Below are 26,817 nucleotides of genomic sequence, written 5' to 3' on the forward strand. Positions count from 1 at the left end.
GAGCTTGGTACTCTTGGTATTGTGGGGGGGGTGCACACCACGACCCCGGCAGCAGCGAACCCCCATGTGACGCTGGCAAAGATGGGGGCGCAAGATGAGCTCTTTGAGCGCACGGCCCAAGCTCTGGAATGGCACAATGGGCAGTCCACCTCCTACCACTGCTGACCGGGGAGGCCCAACTCACGGCCCAACAACTCCCGGTCGACAACCTCCTGAGGTATCCTGAGCTGAAGAAAGCCGTCCTGTGGTGGGTTGGCCACAGTCCCAAAGAACATCGGCAGTGGTTCCGAACCCTGATGCTGAGTGAAGTCGGCCGCCCGTTTGCCTTCGTTCAACAGCTCCACGACACTTGCCGGCGGTGGGTGCTGGCCAAGGAGTCCAGCGACATCGGGGGTGTCATCGATCTCGTGGTACTAGAACAATTCGTCACCAAACTACTGAAATGAACTGCGGAGTGGGTCCAGTGACACCGACCGGCATTGTTGGATGAAGCCGTGCAGTTGGCGGAGGACCATTTAGCGGCATACCTGGGGGCCGGCAAGCCTCTCTTTCTCCCTGTCATCTCTCCCCCTCCCCTCCTTCTTTCCGACCTGTCCCGTTCTCCTGGAAACGGTGGAACAATCCCCCAAGACTGGTGACCCGGCCTCAGGGATGTGCTTACTGTCCTGTCTCCCTCTCCCCCTGCTCTACCCATTCTTACGCACTGGTGTGGATGTGAGGTTTTGGCCGGTCTGTTGGAGGTGCAGGGAGCTGGGACACGTCTGCGAACAGTGCCCAGTGATGGAGGTGGGGACGGTGATCCGGGTCCCCGACACTCCACAGGCCACCCCCGATCGAGCTGGGATGTACCAAATAGCTGTGAGTATTGGGGGGGGTACGTATCAAGCCTTGGTGGATTCACGTTGTAACCAAACCTCTATTCATCAATGCTTGGTTCAAAATGGGGCATTGGATTCGAACAATAGGGGGAAGGTGAGGTGTGTGCACAGGGATATTTACGATTATCCTGCAGTGGCCATCACTATTCGGGGACAAAAGCATAACATTGAGGCTGTGGTTAGTTCCCCCCTCATCCATCCACTAATTTTGGGTACTAATTGGCCGGCTTTTCCTGAATTGATAAAGGGGTTATGTGTGGATGGGTCCTGTAATACAGTGGGACATGTGTGGGGTGTGCAATGCGCTGATGGGGGAGGCGGAGCCGGGGTCATCTACATCAGCTCCGTGTCAGGATGACGTAAGGGAGGGGGAAGCCTCAGCTTCCCCAGCCCTTAGCGGAATTCCCGCTGGGGATTTCCCTCTGGAGCAGATGCAAAACAAGACTCTTAAGCATGCATTTGACCAAGTGAAATTAATTGATGGTCAGCCACACATTGCACTCACATATCTGTATTTCTCAATTATAAACAATCGGTTGTATCGAGTGATGCAGGACGCTCAGACAAAAGAAGATATAACCCAGTTGTTAGTACCAAGGAGCCATCAGGAAATGTTGTTCCAGGCGGCTTATCATAGTCCAATGGCAGGTCACTTGGGACAGGGGAAAACACTAAGCCATTTCATGGCCCGTTTCTATTGGCCAGGTATTCGCGGGGATGTTAGCTGTTGGTGTGCAACATGGTGCAAATGTCAGCTGGTGAATCCGCTGGCCACTCCAAAAGCACCATTGTGCCCTCTTCCGTTGATCGAGGTTCCCTTTGACAGAGTTGGCATAGACCTCGTCGGGCCATTAGAATGGTCAGCATGCAGGCATCACTTTGTGTTGGTTCTGGTGGATTATGCAACTCAATAACTGGAAGCAGTGCCTCTTCACAACATCTCAGCACATAGTGTTGCGGAGGCACTCTTCAGAATAATCTCCCGAGTGGGGATACCAAAAGAAATCCTCACTGACCAGGGCACTATTTTCATGTCACGTACACTACGCGAGCTGTATGAATTATTAGGTATTAAATTGATTCGGACAAGTGTTTACCATCCACAAACAGACGGCTTGGTCGAACGATTTAATAAGACCTTAAAAATATGATTCGTAAGTTCGTGCACGAAGATGCTCGGAATTGGGATAGTTGGCTCGAACCCCTGTTATTTGCAGTACGAGAGGTCCCGTGAGCCTCCATGGGGTTTTCCCTGTTTGAATTATTGTATGGGCATAAGCCCTGTGGCGTGTTAGATGTCATGAAGGAAAATTGGGAGGAGGGACCTTCACAAAGCAAAAATTAAATTCAATACGTTCTTGACCTGAGAGCAAAACTCCACACATTGGGGCGACTATCACAGGAGAATTTGCTACAGGCACAAAGAAGTCAGTCCCGGCTGTATAACAGGGGAGCTTGGCTACGGGAATTTGCACCGGGAGATAAAGTACTTGTATTACTGCCCACATCGAGCTCCAAATTACTCGCAAAGTGGCAAAGGCCCTTTGAGGTCACATGGCGAGTTAGGGAAGTCTATAATGAGGTAGTGCATATGGATAGGGGCGGGGCACATCAAATTTACCACCTCAATCTACTAAAACCATGGGGAGAGGCGGTCCCTGTGTCCTTGGCAATGGTAGTTCTGGAGAGAGAGGAGCTTGGCCCGGAGGTAAGTCTAAAAGCCAATCAGTTCACCCTGGTCCCTTGCGAAGACCACCTCTCACCGTCACAACGTACAGAGGTTGCCAGGTTGCAAAATAATTTCTCTGACGTCTTCTCGCCTCTCCCCGGCCGCACTAATAGGAGTGGTGGTGGTGTAGAGGACTAAAGCACTGAACTGGTAAGCGGAAGGTTGTTGGTTCAATCCCCACAGCCACCACCATTGTGTCCTTGAGCAAGGCACTTAACTCCAGGTTGCTCCAGGGGGATTGTCCCTGTAATCAGGGCACTGTAAGTCGCTTTGGATAAAAGCGTAATGCATAAATGTAAATGTAAATGTAATCTCATAAAACACCAGATCGAGACAACCCCCAGGGTAGTGGTACATAGTCGTCCCTACCCCTTACCCAAACACAAGAAAAAAGTAGTACGGGAAGAATTAAAGGCCATGCTCAATATGGGTGCAATAGAAGAATCCCACAGTGATTGGGCCAGCCCGGTGGTTTTGGTACCTAAGATCGATGGCTCTGTCCAGTTCTGTGTGGATTATAGAAAAGTCAACGCGGTGTCTAAATTTGACGCGTGTCCAATGCCTTGTATTGAGGAACTGCTCAATTGGTTGGGCTCGGCTCACTTTTATTCGACACTGGATTTGAAAAAGGGATATTGGCAAATCCCCTTAATGCCAATGTCCCGTGAAAAAACGGCCTTCTCCACACCATTTGGATTACACCAATTTGTGACCCTTCCATTTGGTTTGTTTGGGGCCCCGGCTATGTTTCAATGTCTTATGGACTGAATCCTCAGACCGCACGCTGCATATTTGGATGATATCATTATTTATGGTAATGATTGTCAGCGGCATATGCAGCATCTGAGGGCGGTTCTGAGGTCACTGCGACAAGCAAGGATCACAGAAAACCCGAAGAAGTGTGCAGTTGGATGGGTGGAGGTATGGTATCTGGGGTTTCACTTGGGTCATGGGCAGGTGTGACCTCAAATTGTTAAAACCATAGCGATTGTGACCTGCCTGAGACCCAAGACCAAAAAGGAGGTGAGACAGTTTCTGGGGCTGGCCGGTTACTATCGAAGGTTTGTGCCTAATTTTTCCGACATCACCAGCCTGCTGACTGATCTTACTAAAAAGGGAGCCCCAGACTCGGTCTAGTGGATGGCATCATGCCAACAAGCTTTCACGCAGGTAAAAGCTGCACTTTGTGGCAGGCCACTTCTGCATTCCCCTGATTTCTATCTCCCTTTTGTTTTACAGACAGACGCATAGGACAGGGGGCTGGGTGCTGTTCTGTCCCAAGAGGTGGAGGAGCGCCCAGTGCTGTACATTAGTCGAAAGCTCTCTATGAGAGAGACGAAGTACAGCATCATAGAGAAGGAGTGTTTGGCCATCAAGTGAGTGGTCCTCACTCTCCACTACTATTTGTTGGGACAAGCATTGACCCTCTGTTAGGACCATGCCCCGCTCCAATGGCTCCACCGCATGAAGGATGCCAATGCCGGGATCACCTGTTGGTATTTGGCACTCCAGCCATTTAAGTTCAAGGTGGTCCACAGACCGGGGGCACAGATGGCTGTCGTGGACTTCCTCTCCAAAAAAGGGGGGGTGTGGGCAGTCTGGACAGTTCCCCCAGCCTGAGTTGGGTGGTGAGGGTATGTGGAGGTGAAGGCGTGGTCGAGCACCCATCTGGGGAGAGAGAAAGCAGTAAGGACATCCACCTGAGATGAATTGTGACTAATTACCATCTCTATGTTCACAGTGAGAGTTGGGGGAGATAAAAAGACGGCCAGTTTACAGAGAGAGGAGAGAGACAGGCAGACCAGAGTCTTCGTGTCTGTCCCCTGAGAGAGAGTCTTGTGTTGTGTGAAGCTGAAAAGCAGACTGTTTATTTGAGTGATGCTGAACAGCGATTGCTGGTTATTTGTGAATAAATCGGACTTACGTGAACTGTGGAAACCGGTTCCTGCTTTCTCCTTTATCTTTATCTATTATATATATATATAGTGAACCCATTTAATGGTTCAGCATGGATGTTATGTATGTTTTTGTTGTAACACAATTTGAAAAATAAATGCCTGTATTCATGTATGCCTATATACATACCCTCAGGCCTGGCAGAAGAGAAGCCAAAAAAATATATAATAATAATACAAATAAAAACTGTCTGTTGAAAAAAACAGTGTTGTTGAAAAACGGTGCCCTTCAAAATCAAGAGTTCATGGCAAATTTGCCACAAACTTGCCGCAAGTTCTCCACCGATCATTTTCACATGCAAATCCATGACATGACCCCTTTGAATTGTACAGCTGTGAGAGCAAGCTAAGTAACTTGTGAGAATATGTGATACCAAGTGGAATTATACAGCTAAATAAAGATGCTCTATTATTAAGCTGCAAGCAATGGCAAAAGGCTTGTAAGTGTGATAAATGAGAAAAAGTGACTTTTAATTTTTTTGTTGGGCACAAATCCGTATTATTCTAGGACCTGTCGCAAATATCACACTTTATTTGGAATTGGGATCTTGTGGCCTACATTGGCATGTGTCTCTATAACAGGGGGTTCTGTCACTTGATCACTTACCTGTTTTCTTCACCCCATCTTTACACTGATTACAGATTTAGCTGATTTAGTAATTTAGAATGATTAATAATTAAGCCTGGGTGCACACTTAGAGCTGCATTAACTTTCTCTTATGATCAACAAATACAGTACATTGTCATTATATAAGCCTTATTATGTGGACTTATTATGTTAGTAAAGTCTTGCACAATAAAATAGTCATAATGTAGTATTACATTACCTTTTTCTACCCTGTGTTTAGCCCTCTGTCTGAAATGCTCCATTTTACCTGTAGTACAGAATTAACATCCTACGCTCTGCAGGCTTTTTGGGCTGCCGCCAGAAAATTTTCACATTCAAATTTAAAAGCTCCCTGTTCACAAATACAGTGGACTAATTTCATAAAAATGGTCTCATTTTACAGATAACCCCCTAAATGTTAAGACAATTTTTTAAATAATTAATAAATATGCTTAGAATTTTATGAAAGAAATTTGTTTGTTGTTGAAAAATGACATTATTAAATTTTAAATTTTTTCAATTACAAAAATTGCCATTTCAGTTCTGTGTCCTCAATTTTCAAGCAAAAAGTCTTCATTTATTCCACTGGATGGCAGGAAGTACTACAACCCCAATTACGAAAAAGTTGTGACAGTATGAAAAATGATAATAAAAACAAAAAGGAGTGCTTTGTAAATTATATTCACCCTTTGCTATATTGAAAGCACTACAACTAAACATTATAAACTCAACAAAAAACAAAACAAAAACAAAAAAAGAAACGTCCTCTCACTTTCATCTGCTTTTATTTTCAGCAAACTTAACATGTGTAAATATTTGTATGAACATAAAAAGATTCAACAAATAAGACACCAGATTTGCCAGTTCTTGCTGTGAGATGTTACCTCACTCTTCCACCAAGGCACTTGCAAGTTCCTGGACATTCCTGGGGGAATGTCCAGGAATGTCCCTCACCCTCCGATTCAACAGGTCCCAGACGTGCTCAATGGGATTGAGATCTGGGCTCTTCGCTGGCCATGGCAGAACACTGACATACCTGTCTTGCAGGAAATCATGCACAGAACGAGCAGTATGGCTGGTGGCATTGTCATGCTGGAGGGTCATGTCAGGATGAGCCTGTAGGAAGGGTACCACATGAGGGAGGAGAATGTCTTCCCTGTAACGCACAGTGTTGAGATTGCCTGCAATGACAAAAAGCTCAGTCCGATGATGCTGTGACACACCACCCCAGACCATGATGGACCCTCCACCTCCAAATTGATCCCGCTCCAGAGTACAGACCTCGGTGTAATGCTCATTCCTTCTACGATAAACGCGAGTCCGACCATCACCCCTGGTGAGACAAAACCCGGTGCAGTGAAGAGCACTTTTTGCCGTTCTGTCTGGTCCAGCGAAGGTGGGTTTGTGCCCATAGGCGACGTTGTTGCCGGTGATGTCTGGTAAGGACCTGCCTTACAACAGGCCTACAAGCCCCTCAGTCCAGCCTCTCTCAGTCTATTGCAGACAGTCTGAGCACTAATGGAGGGATTGTGCGTTCCTGGTGTTACTCAGGCAGTTGTTGTTGCCATCCTGTACCTGTCCCGCAGGTGTGATATTCGGATGTTCCGATCCTGTGCAGGTGTTGTTACACGTGGTCTGCCACTGCGAGGACAGTCAGCTGTCCTTCCTGTGTCCCTGTAGCGCTGTATTAGGTGTCTCACAGTATGGACATTGCAATTTATTGTCCTGTCCACATCTGCAGTCCTCATGCCTCCATGCAGCATGCCTAAGGCATGTTCACGCAGATGAGCAGGGACCCTGGGCATCTTTCTTTTGGTGTTTTTTAGAGTCAGTAGAAAGGTCTCTTTAGTGTCCAAAGTTTTTATAACTGTGACCTTAATTGCCTACCGTCTGTAAGCTGTTAGTGTCTTAACAACATGTGCATGTTCATTAATTGTTTATGGTTCATTGAACAAGCATGGAAAACATTGTTTAAACCCTTTACAATAAAGATTTGTAAAGTTATTTGGATTTTTGCAAAATTATCTTTAAAATACAGTGTCCTGAAAAAGGGACATTTATATTTTGCTGAGTTTATAATATTTTACCTTGTGAATTTCATTATTATTATTAGTATTATTATTATTATTATTATTATTTATTTTTGTATTTTTTTATGTACAGTCATTTCAAATTAGATGATTTAAACACGCTACAAAAAAAGTTGAGACGGGAGCAATTTAAGACTAATAACAATTCGACGAGTTAAAATAACAAGGCAATGTGAAACAGGAGATGTTAAACAGGTGAGGCAATCATGTCATAGTATATAAGGAGCCTCCAAAAACAATCTAGTCCTTCAAGAGTAAGGATCATTTGAGACTTGTCAATTTTCCAACAGATGCTTCAGCAAATAATCCAGCACTTTGAGAACAATGTTCCCCAAAGGTAAATTGGAAGGATTTTGGGCATTTCACCCTCTAAAGTGCACAATATAGTTCAAATATTCAAGGAATATGGTCAAATCTCGGTGAGTAAAGGCCAAGACGAAAACAACTTCTGAATGTGCGTGATCCAACCCAATCTCATGAAAATTTTTACATGATTTACAAGTTGGCTATTTTGTGTGGCCTCGCACGATGTTGTCCGCATAAACTCGTACGACTTCATCACGTGTAAATTCCTGGATGTCTAATGCAGAAGTGTGAGTTCCGCGCAAGAGGCGTTAAGGACATACTTATTAATATTATGCCCTTACTCAAACCCCTTATCTAAACTTAATCAATCAGTAGAGTGTGTAAACATGATAGGAAGCTGTTGTGTGTGACAGAAGCAAGTAACTGTCATGCATTAGATGGAAACGATGTCCAGCAACGTCATTGGCTGTAGTGAAAGTCATAGGAATTCAAACGAGTGCAGTCACACAATATCATACGAATTAGCCAAATTTAGAAAAGTCATACAAATTCTGATGATTTCGCCGTGAGAGTGTGTTGCGTGATCTCTGATCCCTCAGAAATCACTGTCTTAAAAAACATCATTCATCTGTAATGGATGAACATGGGCTTGGGATTACTTTAGTAAACACCATTCGCTGCTGCATCCACAGATGCAAGTTAAGACTTTACTATACAAATAAGACGTCCTACATCAACACTGTCCAAAAGCGCTGCCGACTTCTCTGGGCTCGGCCTCATCTTAGATGGAAAGAAGAACCGTGTTTTATGAATCCACATTTGAAATAGTTTTTGAAAAACACAGCCGTTGTGTTCTCCGGGCCAAAGAGGAAAAGGACCATCCTGACCAACACTGCCAGTGTCTGTATGGGACAGAGGTGCATCAGTGCAGTGGGTAACTCACACATCTGTAAGGGCACCATTAATGCAGACAGATATGTAATAATTTTGGAGCAGCATATACTTCCATCCAGCACCGTCTTTTCCAGGGATGTCCCGGAATATTCAGCAGGACAACTTCAAACCACATACTGGCCGAATAAGCAGAGAGTGCGGGTGCTATATTGGCCTGCCTGAAGTCCTGACCATCTCCAATTGAGAATGTGTGGTGCGGAGTCACGTGACGCCATGTGAGGATCGGACGTGTGAATGGTGAGCTCTGTGCACTTTGCTAGTTTTAATACTTTTTATGACATAAACCGGTGAGATTCGATACACTCTGTTCCATAACTGTTCTAGGAGGACAATATGTCAAAGAATTCAAAATCCTCAGGCTCTGGAGACATTAAAGACATTTACGTGCTCAAGCTGACATCCCTGAGCAGGTCAATGGACTGGGAGTCGATTTGGTCGGAGAGATGCGGGAAATGCGGCGAGAGATGTTGAACATGTCGGCAATGTTGACGAAGATCATTGCTGACTTGGAGGATCTTGCTGTGATACGTTGATCGATCACTGTCATGGAGGCTAAACTTACTGATGTGGTCACAAGAGTGGGGATGTTGAGAAACAGATCGATTATCTAGAGTCATCGGAGAGGGAATTATCTGCTAATCCGCTAGCGACCAAGGTGGATTTGGAGTGTGTCTGGGAGAATAACGTCCATATCGTGGGAGTCCCTGAGGGAGTGGAAGGACAGAATATGGTGGAATTCCTGGATGGGCCTGAGTCTGCTCGACATAGCAAGCCATAAGCTGGAAATCAAGCGAGCTCACAGGGTTCCGGCTCGGCGATCCGCTGAGGGAGACAGGCCCCAATCAGTTCTGGCCACATTTCTGAGATCATCCGATAAAGATCTTGTGTTACATGAGGTGAGGAGTAAAGGAAGTCTTTCTTGGAAGAACCACAGCATTTTCTTGTTCCCAGAATTTGCGAACTCGACAAGAGTGAAATGCGATCGATTCAAGGAATGCAAGAAACTTTTACATCAACGGAAGGTCACTTTTGCACTGATATTCCCTGCCAAATTGAGAAGAGATGCTAAGGATGGCCGTAAAACATTCACATGCCCACAGCAAGCGATGTCCTTCAGAAAGTCAATGGAGTGAGTATGTCATATTGTGGTACTCACCCTGCAGCTGAGTGGACCGGCTCACTGAACATTCGCTTGACTGTTTGAAGATTCTGTGCACTCTTTTTGTGCTGGTTCCGCCTAGCAGCTGGAGTTTATTTTGTAGAGCAACACACCTTCGGGACAGTTTTATGGATGAATCTATATGCTCTTTGTGCTTATTCCGCCTATCAGCTAGAGTTTATTTTGTGGAGTATTTCTTGCAAAGTCATTGGAGTAAGTCAGTCATTTGCTTACTCATGTTGCAGCTGAGTGGACCGGCTCACTGAACGTTCGCTTGACTGTTTGAAGATTCTGTGCACTCTTTTTGTGCTGGTTCCGCCTAGCAGCTGGAGTTTATTTTGTAGAGCAACACACCTTCGGGACAGTTTTATGGATGAATCTATATGCTCTTTGTGCTTATTCCGCCTATCAGCTAGAGTTTATTTTGTGGATTATTTCTTGCAAAGTCATTGGAGTAAGTCAGTCATTTGCTTACTCATGTTGCAGCTGAGTGGACCAGCTCACTGAACGTTCGTTTGACTGTTTGAAGATTCTCCATGTTCATTTTGTGCTGGTTCTGCCTAGCGGCTGGAGTTTATTTTGTAGAATAACACACCTTCAGGACAGTTTTATGGAAGAATCTACACGCTCTTTGTGTTTATTCTGCCTATTGGCTGGAGTTTGTTTTATAGATTATATTGTGCTGTGTAATTCTGTCTCACAAAATGTGTATAGAAACACCGGACTTGAGAAATCCAACAGCAAGGTTGTCGCGGGGGCTCTCGCAGGCATGCATGGACTGTTTGAGTTTGGAGGGATGGACACCAGTTGGCGCTGTCGTGCGCGGGGTTAATGCGCATGTTTTTCTTTTTTCGTTTTTTTTGGTTCTAAGGGATGTTCGGGGTCTGATTGTTGCACTAATGTTGAAATGTGGTCATTATAATCTTGTCTTTGACACACAATCTATTTTTTCTTATACACTACCAGTCAAAAGTTTTGAAACACGACTGAAACGTTTCTCATGATCCTAACAATCTTTTGATCTGAAAGCGTATGCTTAAATGTTTGAAATTAGTTTTGTAGACAAAAATATAATTGTGCCACCATATTAATTTATTTCATTATAAAACTAAAATGTAATTTTAAAAAAGTTTTTGAAATTGATGACTTGGACCAAATAATAAAGAAAAGCAGCCAATAAGTGCCCAGCATATATGGGATCTCCTTCAATACTGTTTAAAAAGCATCCCAGGGTGATACCTCAAGAAGTTGGTTGAGAAAATTTCAAGAGTACATGTCTGCAAATTCTAGGCAAAGGGTGACTACTATGAAGATGCTAAAATGTAACACAGTTTTGATTTATTTTGGATTTTGTTTAGTCACAACATAATTCCCATAGTTCCATTTATGTTATTCCATAGTTTTGATGACTTTACTATTATTCTAAAATGTGTGTGTGTGTGGGGGGGGGGGGGGGGTTGGAATATAATAAAGAATAAGTGTTTCAAAGCTTTTGACCAGTATGTCAAATGTTAATATGAATGGATTATCTCTCTCCACGTGGAATGTGAATAGGCTGGGGCACCCCATAAAAAGAAGGAAGGTTATTTATCTTCTTAAGCGTAATAAATATGATATAGTGTTTCTTCAAGAAACACACCTTTCTCCGCAGGAAGCTGAAAGATTTGGAAAGATATGGGGTGGGCATTTATTTTTTATTTATTTTTTTATAGTGCTGGCTTGAGTAAGAGCAGGGGAGTCATTACACTGATAAGTAAACATCTACAATTCAAATGTCTCAAACAGAGTAAAGATAAATCCGAAAGAGTCATTATTGCTTTAGCTGAAATTCAGGGACAAAGTCTTATTTTGGCTATTCTTATGCACCTAATGTCGATGATCAGGGCTTTTTTATAGATCTTGAAGGGATGTTATAAGCCGCTGGCACCCCTCATGATATAATATTGGGAGGAGACTTTAATCTTTTGAAGGACTCAGTCCTTGATCATAGTGAAGCAAAAGTGTGCAAGCCTCCTAGAGCAACATTGACGCTTCACAGGATGTGTAACAATCTTTGTCTTGCAGATATCTGGCAACTTTTGAACCCATCTGGTAGGGACTATACATTTTCATCAGTCCATAAGATGTACTCTAGAATAGATTTTTTTTTATATATATCTAAGTCCCTCATTGTATCTGTTGTTGATTGCTCAATTGGAAACATTTTAGTCTCAGATCATGCCCTGGTGTGTTTAGAGGTGCTGCATACGAAGAAAAGGAAATCATATAGTTGGCGCTTTAATGTATCCCTCTTGCAAAATTCTGAATTCCAACAAATGCTAAAGGCTGAAATCAGTGTCAATATGGAGACCAACTGGTCCTCAGCATCCTCTGTGGGCATGGCTCAGGAGGCATTTAAGGAGGTTCTTAGGGGCCAGATTACAAAGTATGCCGCTTTCACCAAAAAATCCAAAGCACAAGAACTTGTGGAATTGGAAGGGAATATTAAAAGTGCAGAGGCAGAGCTGAAGTGCAGAATGTCATCTAATGGCCTCAGAGAATTTTTCTTGCTAGAAGAATGGAAAGCTTCTGCCAACCATGACACAAGCCCGGATCAGTCTGATTCTTAAAAAGGACAAAGATCCAATCGAGTGTAAGAGTTAACGTCCAATTTCCCAGCTAGATGTTAAAATATTGTCAAAATTTTTGGCTAACTGATTAAGTAAATATACTCTTATACATATAGATCAGGTGGGGTTTATTTGGGGCCGTAGCTCTTCTGATATCATTAGTAGTTTCATCAATATTATGTGATCAGTGGCGAATGATCAAACTCTAGTCGCTGCCATATCACTTGACGCCTAAAAGGCGTTTGACATGGTAGAATGGGATTATCTTTTTAAGATTTTGGAAATGTACGGGTTTGGGAATACTTTTATTGGATGGATTAAGTTACTTTATAGACACCCGGAAGCGGCAGTACAAACGAATGGATTAATTTCAGATTATTTTATTCTGGATAGGTGCACCCGGCAGGGTTGCCCTCTTTCCCCCTTATTGATCTGTCTTGCCCTGGAACCATTAGCAGCCACGATAAGAAAGGATGATGATTTTCCAGGGGTGGTGGCAGGAGTCGTAGTGCATAAGCTTTTACTTCACGCAGATTATATTTTATTATTTGTCTCTGACCCCGCTAGATCTATGCCTTGCCCCCACAGAATCATTAAGTTCTCAGGATACAGAGTTAATTGGTCTTAATCTGGTAATGGCTTTTCAGCTGTAAGTATTTGGTTATTTTATTCCCAGCAAAGTTGTGTGATTTAGTTAGTTAATTTTGACCCTTTAATAAAAAGGTTTTCGAGCAATGTTGACAGGTAGGCTTCAGTACATTTATCTATGATTGGGAAGGTTAATGTTATTAAAATGAATTGTATTCCAAAATTCAACTACCTGCTACAGTCTCTCCCTATAGATGTCCCCCTCTCTTATTTCAAGCAATTTGATAGCATAGCGAAGTCCTTCATTTGGAATGGTAAACGTCCCTGATTACATTTCAGTAAGTTGCATAGGCCAGATTGACAAAGGTGGGCTATTTTGTTTTATTATTATGCATTCGGTCTCAGACATTTGGCTCATTGGTCGCTTCCACCTGAGATAGCCCCTCCCTGGTTTTGTATTGAACAGGAAGTTCTTGCCCCTATTTTGCCATTACAAAGGCTTGCTATCAAACTAACCGGAGAAGTTAATTTACACCCCATTATCTCGCATTTGCACTCAGTATGGACAAAAGTGTCCAGACTGTTTAATTTGGACATTTATTTAAAAAGCATATGGCTGAACCCAAAATTATATATTAATAAGTCCCCTTTCTACTGGACGGAGTGGATTGAGAGGGTGGTTAATACGCTTGGTGACCTATATGAGAGTGGAGTTTTGAGATCCTTTGAAAATATGGTTCAGTATTTTGGGATTCCCAGGTGTTAGTTCTTTAGGTATTTACAGCTGCGCCACCTACTCTGTACTATTTCTGGGATTAGCATACACCCCCCTAAAGCGGCAGATACTCTGGGAGTGGTGATTACTGCTTTTGGAAAAGGTCATGAGGCATCAGTGTATTACTCCCTGCTAATTCAGAGTCTGGGGGACGGAGCTTCGGCTTCTCGCAAGAGATTATGGGAGAAAGATCTAAACTTGGTATTGGAGGAGGGATTGTGGGCTAGGATTCTAAAAAAATGTCAAGTCTACATCTAGAGATGCAAGGGTGCGATTTATGCAATTTAAGATTTTACATCAATTCTATTGGACCCCCACTAGATTGTATAGGCTTGGTCTGAATGACACACCCACCTGCTGGCGATGCCAATCAGAAAATGGGGACACAACCCATGTTTTTTGGTGGTGTGTTAAGATCCAAGAATTTAGGTTGAGGGTTCAGAGTTTTATGTGTGACATATTGGGCACTCAAATTTCATTTTGCCCCAGACTCTGTATTTTAGGCGATGAGGCAGTCATTAATATAGGGGATAGATATATAAAAAAAAATTGTCCTAGCCAGTGTTGTGATTTGCTGACAGATTGTTCTTTGGGGATGGAAGTCAGCTGGAGCTCCCTCCTTTCAAGAGTGGTGTACAGAGATGGGGAGGGTGGTGGCATTCGAGGAAATGTTATGTAGAAGGCTAGGCAATTTAGATTCATTTAATAAAAAATGGGGCAGCTACTTGGCCTTCTTGGAGGGCTCTCGGAGAGGAGCAGTGGTGAGAGAAGTGTAGTTTTAAATGTGTATGATATATATATATATATATATATATATATATATAAAATAATCATACACATTTAAAACTACACTACATATATATATATATATATATATATATATATATATATATACTATACTATATATATATATATATATATATATATTCTTTTTTCTTTCTTTTTTCATTTTTATTTATTTATTTATTTATTTGTGTGTGTGTGTGTGTATATTCAAGTGTGACCACAGGGATATTTGTTGAGGGTCAGGGTGGGGTTGGGGATTGGGAGGGGGAAAGGGAATAATGGGGGTTAAATGTTGATTCTGTGAATATATGTTTTGCTTTTCTTTGTCAATTATGTGAATCAATAAAAACTGTTAAGCAGAGAATGTGTGGTGCATTATGAAGTGCACAATACATCAACAAAGACCCCGTACAATTGTGCAGCTGAAGACCTGCATAATAGATGAATGGGGGAAAATCCACTTTTTAAATGTAAAACTTGTGTCTTCAGTGCCTAAATGCTTAATAAGTGTTATTAGAAGAAATGTGATGTTTCACAGTGGTAAACGCTCGACTGTCAAAACTTTTTTGGAGTGTGTTGCAATCATCTGATTTGAAATTACTGTATATAAAACAACAATGAAATTCACAAGGTAATACAGTTTAGTTGTAGTGCTTTCAATATAGCAAAGGGTGAATATAATTTACAAATCACTCCTTTTTGTTTTTATTAGCATTTTCATACTGTCCCAACTTTTTTGGAATTGTTTGGGGTTGTAGAATTTTTTTTTTTTCCTCTATCACCTTCCATCACATTATACAGATTTGAAACGTAGCTCTAACAAATTTTAGCACTTACCCATAGACAAGTTTTTTGAAGTGCTGAGAGCTTCCACACTGTTTTGTTGAATATCTTGGCTTCTGACAACAATGGATTATTCACCCAAGCAAGCTAACAAACAAGTAAACAAGTGATTTATTTAACTAATTTTAAAGCTAACAACCCATGGTAAGATTTGATATAAAGTTTGAGGCTATTTGGTGCTTACAGAGCAGTGGTCAGCAAAGAAAAGAGACGTTTGAATTTATGCCTTACCAAAATAAAATTTAACTTTGTGATATATATATCTATATATATATATTATATATATATATATATATATATAATATATGTATATATATATATATATATATATATATATATATATATATATATATATATATATATTATTATTTTTTTTGTATTTTTTTTTGTATTTTTTTTTTTTTTAAATCATTCAAACACAAGGTTTGGTGATAAAATAATGCAATGTAAAGCTGACAACAGTCAAAATAGTCCACACTAACACAAGTCATGAATGTGAAAGGCTAATAAATCTGTATTCAGCTGTAAAGAGAGTTATAAGAGACAGTGTGGGCTTGAAGGTTTCCCCTGTCTTTCTTCTTATTTATACACTTCCCATGTCTACAAATACGAGATGTTCGCCGGGTGAGGATTCCCTCGCACAATCAATTTCCCGGTCAACCCTAAATGGGGGTCTCCCTTAATTGAATAGTCGCTTAATCACGGGACAAAGGGTGTCCTGACAAGTTCATTTTGGCGAAAATACAGGACATCCTTGCTAACACGAGACAGTTAAGACAGCTAGCAGCCTTAATAGCATATACTTTACCACTGTCTTTTGTTGCATTCCGCATTCTTCTAACATAATAAATTATTTAATTTCAAATCGATACTTCGTGAAGAATTTCTTTGGTAAGTGTGAAATATGTACAATCTGCTCCGCATTGGAGTTCTGATCATAGGTTATTATGCATTTATAATTACAATATAATTAATCAAACATCAAACAAACTCAGGCAAATTAAACATTAGAAAAACATTTGTGATTCACCGGCATTACTGTCGTGTCCAGTATAGTTGGCACTGCTTCATCTTTGAATACAAGTTTCCTTGCAAAGCCTGAATCTTGGTTCTCACAAGAATCCATAGAGAAAATGTGCCAAAACATTTTTATAAATCCGAATTGATGCTTCTCATGAATAAGTCTAAAACTTAGTTCCCTATCTGTCACTCACTCGACGTTGTGTCGATGTAGTGACACTAGGGGGTTCGCTCTTGAGAGCCCCAATCACCTCTGATTTATTCAGAAAAGGCCAATGAGAATTGGCGAGTGGAATTTGCATGCCACTCTCCTCCCCGGACATATGGGTATAAAAGGAGACAGCGTGCACCACTCATTCAGATTTGTTCTTCGGAGCCAAATGCATGCATTGTGTTCGTCCCATCACATCGTTTCACATGCTGCTGGATTTAAGGTGCAGATCAGCGGTCTCATTCTCGCACGGTCGAGTGTTGTTCTTCCACTAGGCGCTTCGGCAGCTGACTTCACAGATGTAAAAAAGCAATTTCTTAAAAGAGTAATTTCCTCTAAAAGAGCTCACACAGACGGTTGGCGTCTTTTTAAAGATGTCCTTTCGCCTTTGTGCTACTGGGTGTGGCTGTTATCTCTCCTCATCGGATGGCCACAAAATCTGTCTCAAGTGCTTGGGTCGCCAGCATACTGAGACAGTATTTGTGGATGGGACATGTTCTCACTGTGAGAATATGCCCATGAGAAAGTTGCGGTCATGGCTCTCTTCTTTCTTTGTGAAGCAGAGAGCCACCGCGGCTGCTCCCCAGCCCAGTCTGTCCTGTGTTGAAGTACAGGCGGCAGGGGTGGCGAGCGCCATGGGCAATTTGGGAGTGGCTATGGGAGTCTATCCGCTGGCTCATTCCGCATCAGGGTGGATTTAATGTCTCGATCGGGGCTCGCGATGATGATGAGTTATCGGTCGCAGCATCAGAGGGTGGGCTGCTGCTTTCAGAAGTGGACAAGTCTACTGAGCTCCCGCTCTCGGGCGGTAGAGCTCAGGACGAAGTGGACGCTGAGTTAGCAGCCATGCAGTGTCGGGGCTCTGGACGGGGCCCGCCTGCAATGGCATATCAACTGCCTAGAGTTGCTGGCAGTATCCCTGGACCTGTGGAGACTTTGTCCTTTGATTCAGGGCAAGCATCCGGACGGACAACACAACGATCATTGCGTACATAAACCGCCAGGGTGGCGTACGCTCATGTCGCATGTTGCAACTCGCCCGCCGCCTCCTCTTTTGGAGTCAGCAGATGTTGGGCATCCTCAATCGTGCAGCGGATGCGCTCTCACAACAGGTAATGCTCTGCGGAGAGTGGAGACTCCACCCCCACGTAGTCCAGCTGATTTGGGAGAGATTTGGGGAGGCACAGGTGGACATGTTCGCCTCCGGAGAGTCCTCTCACTGCCCCCTTTGGTACTCCCTGTCCAAGGCTCCCCTCGGCACAGATGCCTTGGCACACATCTGGCCTCGGTGTCTGCGAAAATACGCATTTCCCCCAGTGAGCCTCGTTGCACAGACGTTGTGCAGAGTCAGGGAGGATGGGGAGCATCCATACTGCGCCATACTGGCCCAACCAGACTTGGTTCTCAGACCTGATGCTCCTGGCAGTAGCCCCTCCCTGGCGTATTCCCCTGAGGCGGGACCTTCTCACTCAGGGGCAGGGCACGATCCGGCACCCACGGACAGACCTCTGGAACCTCCACGTCTGGCTCCTGGATGGGATGTGGAAGACCTAGCAGGCCTTTTGCCAGTGGCGATTGACATGATCACTCAGGCCAGAGCCCTCTCCATGAGGCGGCTGTACGCTCTGAATTGGCGTCTTTGCGCAGTTGGGTCTGTGTTGTCCTTCTTACAGGAGGGGCTGGAGAGACCGCTGTCTCCCACCACCCTGAAAGTGTACGTGGCTGCCATAGCAGCATATCATGATACACTGGATGGGAGACCCTCGCAGCAGCACGACCTGATCATCAGGTTCCTCAAGGGCGTGAGGAGGTTGGATCCTCCTAGACCGCACATGATTCCCTCTTGGGATCTCTCTGTGGTCCTGTGTGCCTTACAGAGAGCCCCATTTGAGCCCCTGGAGGAGGCCGAGCTCAGCACTCTGTCACTGAAGATGGCCCTCCTGGTAGCGCTCACCTCTATCAAGAGGGTTAGGGACCTGCAGGTGCTCTCTGTCACCAGCGAATGCCTGGAGTTCGGCCTGGTTACGTGCCTAAAATTCCCACCACTCCCTTTCGAGATCAGGTGGTGAACCTGCAAGCGCTCCCTTCAGAGGAGGAAGACCCGACCTTATCATTGTTGTGTCCAGTTCGTGCCCTATGCATCTATCTGGACCGCACGGAAAGCTTTAGATGCTCGGAGCAGCTCTTTGTCTGTTTTGGAGGACAGCAGAAGGGGTAGGCTGTCTCAACAGAGGCTGGCCCTTTGTATTGTGGATGCCATATCTTTGGTTTACCAATCACAAGAACTGCCGTGCCCCTTGGGAGTTCGGGCACACTCCACCAGAGGTGTTGCGTCCTCCTGGGCACTGGAGATTGCCACCTCTCTAACAGACATATGCAGAGCAGCAGGTTGGGCTACACCCAATACCTTTGCGAGGTTCTACAACCTCCGCATAAAACCAGTTTCAGCCCGAGTGTTACTGGGTACCAACAGGTAAAGATCGGGCCTGTGGTATTTAGTATAGGGACCCCTAGTGTCACTACATCAACACAACATTGAGTGAGTGACAGATAGGGAACGTCTTGGTTACTGATGTAACCTCCGTTCCCTGATGGAGGGAACGAGATGTTGTGTCCCTCCTGCCACAGTGCTGAACTGACCGCTGACATGGTCGGGACTCTCTCTCGGCTACTGAATGAGTGGTGCACGCCATCTCCTTTTATACCCGTATGTCCGGGGCAGAGAGTGGCATGCAAATTCCACTCGCCAATTCTCATTGGCCTTTTCTGAATAAATCAGAGGTCATTGTGGCTCTCAAGAGTGAACCCCCTAATGTCACTACATCGACACAATGTCTCATTCCCTCCATCAGGGAACGGAGGTTACATCAGTAACTGACACATTTGTTTTAATAGTACAATGACCTCTTATATGTCAAAATATGAAGGAAAATGTAATTCCTCATGACATGACCCCTTTAATTAAGTTTCTTGGAATGCTCTCACAGCTAACTGAAAATGTGTCTCAGACTTCTAGTGATATGCTGGGCACATTTAAGTCCAAGAAGACTAAAATATTCAGAGCTTGCAGTGCAGTGATGTCATTAGTAGGAGTCTTGTAGTTGTATAGTATTTCCTATCTGTGGCAGCATGAATCAATATGAGGCAAATTTACAATTTTTTACAGAGACGGTTGCATATATCCCTGCGTTGGTTACCACATATTTGAGATACATTTTGTGTTGCTCCCAAATCATTGGTGCAATCAACTTAATTACAGACTTAAATTCATTGATCGTATTTACCACAATTGCATTTTTCAGGAAATGTAAGTGCAGCGTAGTTCTAGTGGGAAGACTAGCAGCTGTCCATCATCGCACCATTAGCTAGGTAACTCCTAGCCAATAACATGTAAGCCATTGCTTTATAAGTCTGCTCACAATCTATCACATTACTGTTTCAGTGTGCTAACTCGGCAACCTCCACCACTCCACCACCACCAGTTGAGTCCCGTTCTGCACGGGGGTAGGCTCCTCGCTCCTGCCTCCTATCTCCAGCAGGATATGATGGTTCCGAGTACAAATTCTTCAGACCGCCAGACGGGGCTTACAGCAAAGAGAGACATTACATTTTCTGTTTTATATTCATCAAATAAATGTCATCTTGAATTTCACTCAAGTCTGCAAATCTTCCTGATAGAATGTGAAAAACTATTCTTTTTTCAACAATTAGTGATGAAATTACATATATATCCAATTAGAGCAGCAGATATGGCAATTGTGGAAGTGCAAATGTGTAATTATGAAATCCAGCTGTGGTTTAAGTGGCAATAGTGCCAGTGTATCTATACAAGTGTGCGTATTTTGTACGCTTGGATAGATACTGAAATGTACAAATAATATCAACCCTTTAACGTTTGTTTGACTTTGTAGACGTACTGTACAAATGTTTATGAATCCTATGAAGATTAGCTGTAACCTTTACAAGGGTACCACCGCAAATGGCCAAATTCAATATTCAGACACAATCTGACTGTGGGACTCTCATTTATATTTCTCATTTATATTATATTTACTCTCAAGATATTTTTGTTGAAAGATTTATAAAATGTCAAATATATTTGTAACTTAAATCTAGGAGGTACTAATAAAAGTGAAGTAATTTGCACTCTTTGTTTATGGTTGTATAATCATCTATGAACCATAGGGATTTATTGTTCCTAAAGTTGTAAATCCATTAAAGGGTTTGTTGTTGAAGCTGTTCATACATTGATGATATTATGCACATCAGTGCCTATCCAAACGTATCCAACACTTTGCATACAAATGTCTACGAAAACTAATGATACCACAATATTGTGCACTCACAAAAGAGGGGTCAAAGTTCAGAAGCACACATTTAAAAGTGTGCCACTGGACCCAACAGGCGATTAAGTACTTTTCTCAAGGACACAATGTAAAAGTTGAGACAAAATTGTGGGATTTGGACTAGTCTACGTGATATGAATCCTTTGCCCACTTATCATATGATAGTGGTGATAGCGCTTATTTTATTTTCAATTGAATTCCAATTACTTCCAAGGCCAATACCACAAATACTTCTATTAAATAAAAAATGTGTTTGTTATTTCTGAGGTTAAAATGGGAACTTAAAGCCATTTTATTTTATTTTTGAAAGCCATTATTTACACAAAATAAACTGCAAATGATCATGACTTATTTATTCTTTATTAACAACAACATGATCAATTGTTTTTGATCGATTCCCTACAGCTTTTAATTTAGCAAAATCATAAGTGTCACACAGAGTTACTATCCTACATGACTGTTTGCTAACACAGTTACATTTTTCAACCTCATGGCTTATGATAGGCATTCATTTTCATATAAACATATGCTTAAAAAAACACTTGGTACCAGTATTATTTGAGGATTGATTCTCTCAATACAACATCAGTATAAGAATTATATTTGAAATATCAATATTTCAGAGTCCAATCAATGTAAAATATATTCAAAACACATTATCCTTGTAAGCTTCAAAAAAGGACAACAGTTAACCCAACAAACAGTTTTTGTTTGTGTTTTTTGTGCATCATGTATACTGTACAAAGTAAAATATTCACTTTTATGAAGAAATACATTTATTTAGGTTGTACAGAGGCATGTCAGACTTAGAGAGACAGATATTTTAAGAGGATTGATGATATCTTTAAAAGTATGGGGAATAATAGCAGGCTTAAAATGAAAGAACAGAGAAATTGTCAGGTGTATTCTGTTGATTCATGTCTTTTATTTTGAAATTCTAGTTCCTGTTTCATGTCATGTGTTCCTGTTTCCCTAGTCATGTGATTTCTGTTTTCCCTCCATGTTCATGTGTCATGTTTTCATTGGTTTATTGTTTAATTATCTTGTTATCAGTTCTGTTTGTTCATTGGTTTATGTTCTCCCATGTCTTGTATTTAAGCCCTCATGTTTGCATTGTCTACAGGTGCATCTCAATCAATTAGAATGTTGTGGAAAAGTTCATTTATTTCATTAATTCAACTCAAATTGTGAAACTCGTGTATTAAATAAATTCAATGCACACAGACTGAAGTAGTTTAAGTCTTTGGTTCTTTTAATTGTGATGATTTTGGCTCACATTTAACAAAAACCCACCAATTCACTATCTCAAAAAATTAGAATATTTTGATATACCATCAGCTAATCAACTCAAAACACCTGCAAAGGTTTCCTGAGCCTTCAAAATTGTCTCTCAGTTTGGTTCACTAGGCTACACAATCATGGGGAAGACTGCTGATCTGACAGTTGTCCAGAAGACAATCATTGACACCCTTCACAAGGAGGGTAAACCACAAACATTCATTGCCAAAGAAGCTGGCTGTTCACAGAGTGCTGTATCCAAGCATGTTAACAGAAAGTTGAGTGGAAGGAAAAAGTGTGGAAGAAAAAGATGCACAACCAACCGAGAGAACCGCAGCCTTATGATTGTCAAGCAAAATCGTTTCAAGAATTTGGGTGAACTTCACAAGGAATGGACTGAGGCTGGGGTCAAGGCATCAAGAGCCACCACACACAGACATGTCAAGGAATTTGGCTACAGTTGTCGTATTCCTCTTGTTAAGCCACTCCTGAACCACAGACAACGTCAGAGGCATCTTACCTGGGCTAAAGAGAAGAAGAACTGGACTGTTGCCCAGTGTTCCAAAGTCCTCTTTTCAGATGAGAGCAAGTTTTGTATTTCATTTGGAAACCAAGGTCCTAGAGTCTGGAGGAAGGGTGGAGAAGCTCATAGCCCAAGTTGCTTGAAGTCCAGTGTTAAGTTTCCACAGTCTGTGATGATTTGGGGTGCAATGTCATCTGCTGGTGTTGGTCCATTGTGCTTTTTGAAAACCAAAGTCACTGCACCCGTTTACCAAGAAATTTTGGAGCACTTCATGCTTCCTTCTGCTGACCAGCTTTTTAAAGATGCTGATTTCATTTTCCAGCAGGATTTGGCACCTGCCCACACTGTCAAAAGCACCAAAAGTTGGTTAAATGACCATGGTGTTGGTGTGCTTGACTGGCCAGCAAACTCACCAGACCTGAACCCCATAGAGAATCTATGGGGTACTGTCAAGAGGAAAATGAGAAACAAGAGACCAAAAAATGCAGATGAGCTGAAGGCCACTGTCAAAGAAACCTGGGCTTCCATACCACCTCAGCAGTGCCACAAACTGATCACCTCCATGCCACGCCGAATTGAGGCAGTAATTAAAGCAAAAGGAGCCCCTACCAAGTATTGAGTACATATACAGTAAATGAACATATTTTCCAGAAGGCCAACAATTCACTAAAAAAAATGTTTTTATTGGTCTTATGATGTATTCTAATTTTTTGAGATAGTGAATTGGTGGGTTTTTGTTAAATGTTTGCCAAAATCATCACAATTAAAAGAACCAAAGACTTAAACTACTTCAGTCTGTGTGCACTGAATTTATTTAATACACGAGTTTCACAATTTGAGTTGAATTACTGAAATAAATGAACTTTTCCACGACATTCTAATTTATTGAGATGCACCTGTATTTGTGGAGTATTGAATGTTATTGGATGTGTTTGCCAAGCCAAGCCAAGCCAAGCCTAGTCACGTTATAATCCAGTTTTATGTTATGATTGCTTCATGTTTGTAGTCAGGGTTATTGGTTTTCACGGTCTTTAAATAAACTGCACTTGGGTTCTTCATCTTTACGTCCTCGTCATCGTCATCATTGTCAGCAGTTCCAGCCAACATACGTTACAGAATACTCCACCTCCCATGGACCCAGCGGTTTTGCTTCTGCGCTTACGTCAGGGGAATTGTCCTCTGGAGGACTATGTTGAGGACTTCTGCGGTCTAGCCAGCCAGGTGGACTTTGATGAGGTTGCCCTCAAGGGTTGTTTTAGATTTGGACTGAATGAGTCCATTTCTTTTTTGATGCCTGGCGATCACAGTTCCCTCAGCCTGGCTCAATATATCGACCTCGCCCTTCGATTCATCGGTTCCCCGTTCACTGTGGGGGAGGCGGATCCCGAGCCAGAGTTCCACGACATGGCCGCCGCCGAGCCAGAGTTCCACGACATGGCCGCCGCCGAGCCAGAGGTCCACTACATGGCCGCCGAGCCAGAGCGCCTCAGCCTGCTCCATGCCACGTCACAACGACGCCTCAGCCTGCTCCATGCCACGTCACGGCGACGCCTCAGCCTGCTCCATGCCATGTCACGGCGACGCCTCAGCCTGCTCCATGCCTCGTCACAGCGACGCCTCAGCTTGCTCCATGCCACGTCACAGCGACACCTCAGCCTGCTCCATGCCCCGTCGCAGCGACGCCTCAGCCTGCTCCATGCCCCGTCGCAGCGACGCCTCAGCCTGCTCCATGCCCCGTCGCAGCGACGCCTCAGCCTGCTCCATGCCCCGTCGCAGCGACGCCTCAGCCTGCTCCATGCCCCGTCGCAGCGACGCCTCAGCCTGCTCCATGCCCCGTCGCAGCGACGCCTCAGCCTGCTCCATGCCCCGTCGCAGCGACGCATCAGCCTGTTCCATGCCCCGTCACAGCGACGCCTCAGCCTGCTCCATGCCCCGTCACAGCGACGCCTCAGCCTGTTCCATGCCCCGTCACAGCGACGCTTCAGCCTGTTCCATGCCACGTCACAGCGACGCCTCAGCCTGCTCCATGCCATGTCACAGTCACACCTGAGCAGTGGGACCTGGAGATGGTTCCCACCCTTATACCCACCTTTAGTTCTCCTGAGCAGGCAAGGGGAACTTTCGGCCCTCCGATCCCGCCTGGACCCTCTGAGCCCTGGACTTCGCTTTGGCCTGTTGGTCCCTCGACATTGCCTCAGCTCGGCATTTCCTCGGCTCCACTACGGTCCTTCAGCCTGTTGGCTGTGCCGGGGTCCCTCGTCCCTCTGGCTCCTCCTTGGTCTTTCGATCCCTCAGCTCCGCCTTGCTCCTTCGAGCCTCTAGCACCGCCTTGGTCCTCCCTGCCATCAGCTCCACCCTGGCCCTTCGAGTCTTCGGCTACTCTCCGGGCACCACGTTCCAAGTCTCCGCCTCTCAAGCCTCTCACGGCTCCATCTTCCATGGCTCCGCCCCTCGAGCCTCTCATGGCTTCACCTCCCACGGACTTTGCCCTGGTCCCATGCCCCTCGCCCTTTCTCGCCACACCACGCCCCATGCCTCAAGACACACACACCCCCCCCCCCCCGCTCCCTACAGAACTGTGAATTATGTCATGTATTACGTGTTTTGTTTATGTGTTGGGGTGTCAGGAGCCACCCCTTAGTGGGGGGGATATGTCAGGTGTATTCTGTTGATTCATGTCTTTTATTTTGAAATTCTAGATCCTGTTTCATGTCATGTGTTCCTGTTTCCCTAGTCATGTGATTTCTGTTTTCTCTCCATGTTCATGTGTCATGTTTTCATTGGTTTATTGTTTAATTATCTTGTTATCAGTTCTGTTTGTTCATTGGTTTATGTTCTCCCATGTCTTGTGTTTAAGCCCTCATGTTTGCATTGTCTATTTGTGGAGTACTGAATGTTATCGGATGTGTTTGTCAAGCCATGGTCAAGTCAAGCCAAGTCAAGTCAAGTCTAGTCACGTTATAGTCCAGTTTCATGTTATGATTGCTTCATGTTTGTAGTCAGCGTTATTGGTTTTCACAGTCTCTAAATAAACTGCACTTGGGTTCTTCATCTTTACGTCCTCGTCATCGTCATCATTGTCAGCAGTTCCAGCCAACATACGTTACAGAAATTAACATAACCCATCACTCATAACCTCCCCATCACTTTCTCCTCTTTGAGAGATGATACCTGAAAGAGAAATGATTTGTGAAATGATACCTGGAAGAGAATGAGGTAAAGTGTTGGAGTGGGAGGAGAATGTAAAGAGTGGATGAGCTAATACATCCCACCACTCTCTCTTTTTTTTCTGTGTCCCAGGATTTTCAGTCACTTAATTATGGTGAGGGTGGACATACAGTATAATGGCACAGATATAATTGGATAGTAAGTCAATTTGTAAAACATAAAAAGCATGCAGATGAATAAGTAATGAAAGCAACAAAGAAAAATGTGACGTGATTCGTTCTTGCACTCTCATTTATTTATCTTTTTAGTGAGTTTGTGGGTCAAAGTGAATCTAAGAATAATCTATTGCATCTATATTGTTTTGGTTGGCCATGATGACTTCGCCATGGTAATATAAAGAAGAAGCTCTTCAGATTTCATTAAATCTGACATTGTGAAGCTCATGTGATGGTTTTATTTCTTGTCACACTCACACCACGTAGCCCACGCATTCATTATCCCCATTCTGATGTGAAGTTTGTGGCACCCTCTTGTAAAGTATGAGCATAATCTGATTGATTACCTATTAATAGTTGTGAAGGCTGGCGTGATTAACTCTTTCATATGAGAAATGACAGCTACTATTTTTCACACATAATAGTGTCCATTTAGGATTTAACACTTGTCCTGTGCCATCCATCCCTAAGAAAAGCATCCATTACTCTACTCTTTTCAACTAATTACTTTCATGACTTGATTTCCAACTGTGTTGTTGAGATAACAGTTTTTTCCTGGCTGTTACACATGAATTGTTTCACATAGCAAACTAGCATTTTGGAAAATTAAGCACCCAGTTGAGCAATGAACCATGTTTTATTCTCTTATTCTAGCTACAGTAACTCTGTTTCAACAGCAAACATTTAGTTGTGCACTGTATCCATTGCCAATGTTCCTGTGTAGACATACAGTATTTGAAAATGTGCTATGAACGTGCTTTTGTATAACAGGGAATG

At 43.3% G+C, this 26,817-nt stretch overlaps 1 protein-coding gene across 1 annotated transcript in view; it reads left to right on the forward strand.

The window, feature by feature from the left end:
- LOC127414195 (pro-neuregulin-3, membrane-bound isoform-like) overlaps positions 1 to 26,817 on the forward strand; it is a 602,373-nt gene that overhangs the window by 546,505 nt on the left and 29,051 nt on the right. The window lies entirely within an intron of this gene.

The sequence above is a fragment of the Myxocyprinus asiaticus genome, chromosome 23, assembly GCF_019703515.2.
Source record: "Myxocyprinus asiaticus isolate MX2 ecotype Aquarium Trade chromosome 23, UBuf_Myxa_2, whole genome shotgun sequence".
NCBI classification, from domain to species: domain Eukaryota; kingdom Metazoa; phylum Chordata; class Actinopteri; order Cypriniformes; family Catostomidae; genus Myxocyprinus; species Myxocyprinus asiaticus.